We start from the raw sequence: 9596 nt of genomic DNA, 5'->3' as shown, positions 1-9596 counted from the left end.
CCTGCAGCCAGGGATTGGCATAGGTGACAGGGCTTGGAAGAGGAGATCGGAGGAGTTCAGGAGACGAGCTATGGTGGGGCTTCAGAAGAACGGGGACGTCACCGCTCACTGCTCGCAGTGCGTTTTTCCTGATCGCCTCTGGAGAAGCTGCACTTACGTGTAATTCCTGCCATTGGGGCACTGCACACTTAACTGTGAGTGCGGCTCAGCTGCCGCTCTCGAGGCTGGATTAGCGAAAGCAAAACTGTGCCATACATATTTTAGATGTTTTCCTGTTGCGCAACGCTCCGGTGTTCCGTGGCAGGACAGGAGGGCCGGGCCGTGGCAGCCCTGCAGCGGCGGCGGCTCCGCTCCGTGCCGCGCCGCGCCGCTCCGCGCCGTGCCGCGCCGCTCCGCGCCGCTCCGCTCCGTGCCGTGCCGCGCCGCTCCGCTCCGTGCCGCTCCGCTCCGTGCCGAGCCGTGCCGCTCCGTGCTGCTCCGTGCCGTGCCGTGCCGTGCCGTGCCTGTTCCTCGGCTCCTGCCCGAGCGCGCTTCCACATGGTCCTGTTTGAAAGCTTTTCTGTGTCTTGCTCTGAGCAGTTTTCGGTATGGAAATGACACTGTAACTTAACCCCATTTTCTTATTAATATGGTTTATTAAAATCTGGTTCTAATGTTGTTCTTTTGTGGTTTAACCACAGGGGTCTAGATTCTGTTTTCATTGAGGTCATTGTAAATCTAGAATAACACCACCAGAATGACTTCATAATTTACATTCAGCATTGTAAAATCTGTGTCTTTGTTTGTATTTGTAAGAGGAGGGAGAAAAGTCTATTTGTGTAATGGGTACTATGGGTAACAGCAAACGTAACCAGCTGGAAATTGCTTACAAAAATTACCAGCATTTCTCAGACCCTTTAGAATATAAACAGAAAATATTTAAAGCTTATTGGTGATTAACACAGCGTGTGTCCTCACATTTGCATGCCTCAGTATAGTTTAGTGACCACAAGATGGAAATGTGACGGCAAAACTGGATACACAGAAATGGCTGTGGCGTGTAATGTAGAATAGCAAATGGAAATGCATGTTACACATTTATTAGTCATTCCTTGTTTGCTCATTATGGATACTTTGCATCAATCCCTTTCAAATCTGCAAGTTGTGCTATCCAAGACATCAACAAGCAGTAAATGCACAGAGATACACAAATCCATATGGATAAGAACCCTTGAAGAGCAAAGCAAAAAAACATCCCTTTATGTTGTAAGAAGGAGTAAGATTTTGGTACCTTTCAGAAGATTTCCTTCCATTCAATTCTACTATTGAAAAAATCCATTCAGCCTGATTCTTCTGTACTCTCACAAGTCAAGTTTCCACTGACGTCAGCAGCAGTTAAACAGCATATAAAGGACAAGTACAGGATTAAACACGACACAATGTTTGGCATGGTAGGCTTCCTAAAAGATCTCAGGGTTCTTACCAGGGAAATTAAGTCAGTCACCAGTATCACCAAGGGACTGGGATTTTTAATTACTTGAATCTTCATTTTCTTATCAGTAGATATGTGGTATATCATGCTAAGCACATAGACATACATCCACAAATAGGAAGCCCACTGCTCTTAAAATCAAATACCTGTTTTCCTTGATCATTCAGCAGTACTCGCAGGCTTGAGCCCATGCCAAGGGACTAATGAGAGCCTGGCATAGACTTGGGCTTGTTGATTCCAGCCTGTTTCTTTTCTGTCTCCCAGCTGCATCAGACTCCTCATCTGTGACTGTTTTAATGGCAGAATGCAGTTCCTCAGACAAAGCCATAAGCTTGCCCTGAGAGGAAGGTGGATACTAGAAACAGTACAATCAATAACTGCACATGGGTGAAGCTGCAAGGCATGTTAGCAACAGCCAAAGGACACAGTACACATCAGCTCAGTGCCTGCAGCAGTTCAGGCTTCTCACAGAAATCCAAAGTGCTCCATGAGGCTGCTCCTCTCTGCCACAGTTGTGATGAAGTCGGAATGACGCACACCAGTGAGGCTACTTGCACATACAGAATGTGTAGGAGCAGTTCCTAAAGCACATATTCACAAATCCTGTGGCAACAGAAGCATTATAAATGCATTTCAAGCAATACAAATACAGGGAACAGATTAGATAATTACTGCAGCCTTTTGGTTACTTGTGATTGATATTGACATTTTGGGTAGAAAAGATGCCAGCGTACTCTTCTCTCCCTTTTCTGTCACTTCCAATACTGTGAACTAATAAAACCAGATGCTATTCTTCATCTCTCTTCAATTTCTTGGAGTCAGATCACATCTGAATGTGGTGAACAAATTGGTGTTTAGATTTGATGGTACTTTTGAATCATATTAAATACAAATAGGAGCAGCATCAATACCTTCAGTAAGTGCAAACTCTTCACTCACTCAGATAACTCCATGTTGTTTATGGAACTCATCTCTGGGCAAAGGCAGGACAAAGCTTATACATCACTTGGCCACTTGAATTCTGTTTTGAAGTTTTATGTCACAGAACAGTTGTTGACTCTGTGCACAGGAAGGGCACATCCTGTTTTTATATGTTTTATGAAATATCCTGAAATATATTTTTTTGTGATTATTATTGCTTGTGAAGCACAGAAAATGTCAGTACAGATGGAAAATAGCACAAATTCTTCCATATCAAAGTCTTTTTTCCCTTCATAAATTACCAGCTTCAAGTAGTAATCTGGCTGCAAGAGTAATGACAGGTCACACAGGCACTGCTAGACATTTTCAGCAGAAGCGCATTCAATGATTATGGTTAAATCTACCTTTTAATTTTCATGGTAGATTTTCAACTCTGAAAAATCAGGGCTGAGCAAGTTACAAAAAAACCTTGCAGCATTCTGATTCATTCTAGCAATTCTGTGAAAGTTAAATGCAGTTATGAAAACAAAAGTAATTTTTGGTCCTTATTCAGGTTAGAGTCCTTTCTTGTATTACAAAAATGATGGTTTACTACTGATTTCTAATGAGAGACTGATGCAAAGCAGGCTTCATGACATGTCAGTGCAGTGGAAAAAGCCTGACTGCCTCTTGCTGAGTTCTAACCATTGCTGATACAATCCACTTTAATGCATTTTGAAATACACATATACACTTTGAAATAGACCATACTGAAGTAATCTCTTCTTTTAAAATGAACAAGCTTGACTACATGAATAAACTTGTTTCCAGACAAAAGCTATTTGTTATGATTCAGCGAATTTACATCCACGTGATAAAGCCCTGTGCAGTACAAATTAATGTCAATAAGGACATTTTAGTTAAGCCCTGCATCTTTAGGGAAATCTCTGTGCATGTGCCTTTTCATACCAGGTTAATGTACTGGTTGACTAGCTGCCATGATGTTTTGAACTCTCTCACAACCTGGCCTTTAGGTGTCTGGTCTTTACAGTTTCTGGTGCTTTTCCCTTTTTCAAGTGATAGTGTGCCTTCCTCCTCACACATGAATTTGTCCGTGGTCATGATCCTGACTTTCACTATGTAACTTTCTGCATATACACTCCTTAACGTTTTGAAAACCTCTGCTTCCTGTAATTGGCATTGCACCATGAGGTAAACTTGCATCAACTCCCACTGGATGTCTATTGCCAGGATGCACGAGTGTATTGCAAGGCAGCAGCAGCAGCAGCTCGCCAGTCTGACAGTGCAGCACATGCAAAGAATTCAAAACTGGTTAATAAAACAATCAATGCCATCAGCTTCCAGCTGGTCGTGGGGAAGTCACATACTATTCCTCTGCCAAGAGGTGCCAGCACTATTTGGAAGATAGAGGAGATAACGTTAACTCTAGAGTTCCTGCCCACCAAGGTCAGCAAGTTGTAGATTCTTATTTTAAAAAGTTACTATCATCCAAAAGGTTCTTGCTTCTGAGATCCTCAGTAAATTCAGGAACCAAGAAGTTACTTTTGGCTAGAACATAAAACTTTTTTATTGTACTGGTACACTGACTGATGAAAATGAAAGGCTTTCCTCTGCTGTAGTCACAAATAGTTGATGTAGTACATACTCATATTTGGACTCACCAAATACTACAGCTTTAGGAACACTAAAATGTGCAGCATGAACAAGAAGGGAATTCTTAAAAGACAGAACAGAGAGTTTAAAAGTAAACTTCTGTATCTTTCCAAAAAAACAAAAAAAAAGGTAGGAAATCAGTTTATGAAATTGAACTAAGGAAGAGAGAAATGAAAACAAAAAAAGAGGAATATCTAATTATACATGTTAAGAGATAGCTATGGGAAAGGGACTGAATTTTACCTCTTAAGTTCTGCTGAAAGAAAGAAAATAGATTTGTGAGAAAATTTAGTATTTACCTTGGTGTGAACTATTACCATATTAATGTTCATATACATTAATAATTGTATGTACCTAAGTAATTCTGTTAGGTTCTCTGATGAGTTTATTAATGCTATCTGTACTGCTAAACTTAGATCAATTAAATCACCTGAACTTTAAAAAACCCACCAAAATCGAACAGCCATATCGCTTTCAACTTCATTGCAGGTAAAAATGTAAAATTTAGGAAGAAATGAGATTTGAACTTCTGTGACAACATCTCCATTTCAAATTAAACAACAGCACACAGCACATTGTGAGGTATTCTGTTTTTGTTATTAGAGACCATGCCATACTCTGCTGTTGTTTGCTGAATGTGTAAAGTGAAGGTACTGAAAACAGTATTCAACCAGATACCCCTGTAATGGGCATTCTGAGATTTACTTTACATGAGATCCTATACAAAGCTCTTACTTTGAACACAGGAATGCTGCTTCTCAAGATACACGAGGGAATAAATACTGATTTGTTCGTTTGTTTTTTGGTTTCTCATTTTAAAGTTTCACACCCAAACTAGCAGGGAATAGCAGAGTAAAGCCTCAATGAAATAAAGACCTTCATCTAGCTTTGCCCAAAAGCCCTTCACATGAATCTGTGTCTTTAGCCATCAGTGGGTGTAAAGAAGAAGGATGGATACCAACCCTAACCTTTGATCCAAAGTCTACACTTAGGGCCTCTAGTTCTGATGAAATACTGCAAATTGAAGTGGACAATGCTATCAGCTGTGTGAATCTGTCACTGAATTGGAGGTAGGTTAAAAGCAGCAATGAAACTTGCCAAGGTTTGCAAATACTTGATGCATAGCTCTTTTTTGGTTCCTGGGAAAATGGTTGAGCTTTATTTTCCCAAAATATCTGTTGGTTTGTTTAAGTTTCTGTCTAGGAAAAAACTCACAGTAAGATACTGAGAAATCTCTTATGCTATATATTTCTATATCAAGCTGCTAGTAAATGAAAGTTTCTACATTCTCTGTGAAATTCTGTGATAGGCTGAGATATTGGGCAAAGGACCCTCAGATTTTCTGGGGTTAAGTGTAAGTCTGAATAGTAACAAGCTTGTGTCTCAGAACTAATATATCTTTCTCTGCACTATTAATTGCTCACTCATTCTTTTCTACCTGGGTAAAAAATTAACATTATTTTCCTACTTGTGTCAGCATTAGAAGCCTTAGTCAGTGATAAGGAAACAACCTCGTGACTTCAGAAAGAATGCTTTGGAACTTTTCCCATTCTTATATGCATGTACTGATTTTTGGATTTTAAAGGTTACAGAAGCCAACAGGAAGCACACACACACTATTGTAGGCTGGTTTTGTTTACATTTTGTCTCATCTACTTTATCTTCTTTTCTCTTATTCCAGAGATGTATGAGACATGCACACACATAACAAAGATATAATTTTTCAGATTGTTGCTTGATTCCAATGCTAGGCTTTTTAAAACTTTTTTGCGTGTTTTTTAGAGAGGATTGTACTGCATTCAGCAATGATGAACAGTAACTTCACTCATGAAAAATGAAAATAAACTCACCTGCTTTATTTTTTGGTTTTGTTTTTTTTTTTGTTGTTGTTTTTTTGGGGTTTTTTTTTTTTTTTTGGTAAGATACTCCAGTATCTGGAAATGAAAAATTTGGTATTGGAAAATCTGGCAGTAAAATATTGTTGATTTTAAAATAATTTCTCTTCACAGAAACTGAAAGAGGAAAGCGCATTATGGATACTATGTATGGTTAAGGCTTTGTATTTACTCAGCCAAAGTTTAAGCCCAAATTGGTGGGTTTAAACAGCTTAGTACAACAGCTGCTATCCGTCTCACAAAGTTCAAATCAGTTCAACCTTTTCACTGGCATATGCAATCAAAGGAAACTGTAAAGCCAGCCTTGTAGGACTAGATAAACTGTTTTCAGCACAGACTGAAAAAATAAAGAAAAGGTTATTTAATGTCAGTTTTCAGAATGATGAGCCACAGAGTTGCTGACAGGTTCCTCACTCCTTGACACAAGGTACCGGGGTAACTACTGCAGATATGTTATCTCTCAAACAGTTTAACCTGGGGATAATGCTTCATCTCCTACTCATGTCAGAGCTTGACCCCAGAATGTCCTCTGCAGATTAAGGCCTGAGGTGGTGTGAAAAGGAAAAGCAGTACAGAGCTGGCTGAACCAGTTTTTTAATCTGAAAATCATGGAAAACTTCAGCTCTTGTCAGTGGATAACATCACTGGTTATCCCAACCATGTTTAAGACTTTGTGTTGGAATGGATATTGTCTGCTCTCCACTCTGTTCCTTTCTGTGAAAATCTTTTACATGCTTTTCCATCCTAGAGTGGATTTCATGGAATGTCTCTTCTACTTGCTTAGGATGTAGCAACCTTGAAAACAACCAAGCTAACTGAAAATATTAGTGTCATCCTGCAACACTCCCCACAAATTATTAAAATATATCTGTGACAGAAGCTAGCCATAGATTTTCTTTGGAAAAGATGGTTTTAGGTAAAGTGAAATTGACTTCCTACTGCAATCAGAGGCAAATGGTAATTATCTTCAGAAACAAGCAGTAGGGTGACTGTATTTTCAAAAAGCATAGAAAAAGGCAGAAAAAATAATAGTTCATGACTTTTTATGATTTTAGCATTTTAAGATGCTTACTTTGAGCATGTGACTTAGCACCCATTAAAAATAAAAATTATTGTTAGAAGCTCATCAGAGTTTTGGACACTTGACAAAATCATGGATTGTAAAATGATTCTACAAAGTTCATTGTGTTTTTCATATCTGTCCAAGCTGTACATTTTTATTTTTCAGAATAAGCAGAAAATGGAGGAAAATTAAGAATCCAAATTCATCTTTACCTTATAGCTAAAGGAAGATCCTACTTGCAGGTGGAATGCAGGATTTCATCTTCAACAAGATTAAAAGAAAGCAGATGCTTTGAATTTGGATTGCTCTAAACTAATCAAAATTGCAATGTTAGCTGAACACTCCTAATTTATAATTTCTGATTTATTGCATAGCTCACAAAATCTCCTTTTCAACTCAGAAAGTTCAGTTCAGTAATCTAACTACTATTTTCATATTTCTTCATTTTTCATGATGTTTCACACATGCAACTCTGAAAACTTCTATCCAGTAAGCATTAGCATTAGTCAGCCTTCTTAAGGATTCTGATCGGATTAGTATTTTCCCAGGACTGATACACTACACAGAACTGGTTTGATTATGCAGTTCATTGTAAAAAGCCTTTCAAAATGTACAGATAACTGTATGTTGTGTACCAAATTGTCCGCTATTACAGGTAACAACTGCAAATAATGATGAGCAGCTACCACCTCTTTTATATCAAAGCATTACAGAAATGATGTTTGCCTTTAAATTCAAAATGGCTTTCTATATTGGACTGGCAGCAGGATATAATCTCTTTCCCACCACCTGTTTTGAGCTGAATATTCTTCAAAGAATGGAACTCATACTGAATTTAGACATAGCAAATAATTACATCTCATTGCCAGGGTTTAGAGGAGAAAGAGTTGCTTACAAAAGCTGATTTTACCAAGAGCATGATTTTGGTAGTCATGATTTTGCCTGTCAGCAATTTCCTGGGAAACAGGCTTGGCTGGCCAGTTAAGCTATGTATGTGGCTTTGTCAGAATGCACAGCTGACATTTTTTGAATAAGTTTAATTTTAACATGCAAATTGTGGGTTACAGAAATGGTGAAAGCCCCTAAATAATTTCATAGAAGTGGAGACACTTAGCACAGTGATGTATTGACCCAGAAAAACATCCATGGTGGTGTTGTATGAGCAGTTATAGCTCTTTCAGTGTCAGTGATGTGTTGCAATTGCCAGTGCTGGGGACAAAAACTGTAGAAAGGGATGCAGGCAGAATGATGGTAATATGAGGATAAAGCTGTATACAACCAGCTGAGAATACAGGATGCTGTAAAAAAAAAAAAAAAAAAAAAAAAAAAAAAAAAAAAAAAAAAAAAAAAAAAAACACCCCAAACAAACAAAGGCAACAGCGCTTTTCTGTGTTTGCACAGATAAGTTGCAATTGAGAATTAAGACTACTAGGTAAACTAAAAATTGCATGTTTTCCTGGAAGACATCACGTGCTGTGTCTGCTGAATACTTTTTTCTTTTGTTGTGGTCAAAACTAAGCATTATTGCAGTCAGTTACAGCTACCATCTGAAATTTCTTTGCACAGAGGAAAAAATTATGAAACCTCCTTCCTGAATGCAAAGTAACACTGAAGGGCAACTGGCATAGCTGCTGTGCTGAATAAAAATAGCTAGTGAGGTTGACTGTGCAAACTCATAGAGACTGTGCTTTATTTGAAGAAATAGCTCAGATGAGGCTTGTCATTTGACACAGGGATGGTTTGACAGTATGAAGTGGAAGCATCCAAGCTGATTTACCAGCAGTAATAAGGCCAGTCAGCTTCTGTTGGAAAAGGAAGCAAGCACTTCTCAGACTTGCTGTCTTGATCAGACATACCTGCTGACAAGCTGGATTAAAGGCCATTTGTCACTGAATCCAGATCAAGTTGTATGACATGGAAGACTTCGGTGGTAGAGCATCAGTGCTAACAGTATTCATACAATGCCAGTTCTTATTTTAAGAAATCAAAAAGCAGTTTTCAGGCAAACAATAGGCATTTTTATAGTAATTATCATCATAGAAAGACAGGAAAAGGAAGAAGTAAAACTTAATACATTTACATAGCTTCAATGAGTTTATTAAAACCTCTGATACAATCAGAAACTCAGACATTTTGAAGATTCCTGGAAAGTCTCTCCTGTCCTAGAGCAGTTCTTAATTTTGAAGTATCTCCATGATGAGATGCAAGGCAGAGTAAGGGTCAGTCAAGCCTTTTCAAGCACTTTGTTGTTATGAGGAACATTAAAACAGGATTCATCTTGAAGCACATCTTGCTTGTCTTGCTTAGGCCATGAGGCAGGATGATCTATAAGCCCCAAAATAGGTTCTCAGACTCAGATTGCAAAAGTTGGGTATTTTTCATACACCTTTGTAGAGGGATTAATAGGAACAGTTCATGCTAATGATTTACTTACTGAACACATCTGAACAAATTGATAAGACTGTTTATCAGAAAGCTTTGGAAAAAAGTGTAACTTTCATTTTGTATCCATCAGTAGAACTGAGTTTTAGTCATTTATGAGTTTGCTTAATTTAGAAGCACCTTCTCATTCGAGACACACAACTGATCTCCT

This window comes from Erithacus rubecula (genome assembly GCF_903797595.1).
Source record: "Erithacus rubecula genome assembly, chromosome: 3".
Lineage (NCBI taxonomy): Eukaryota > Metazoa > Chordata > Aves > Passeriformes > Muscicapidae > Erithacus > Erithacus rubecula.
This window is presented reverse-complemented; position numbering follows the sequence as displayed.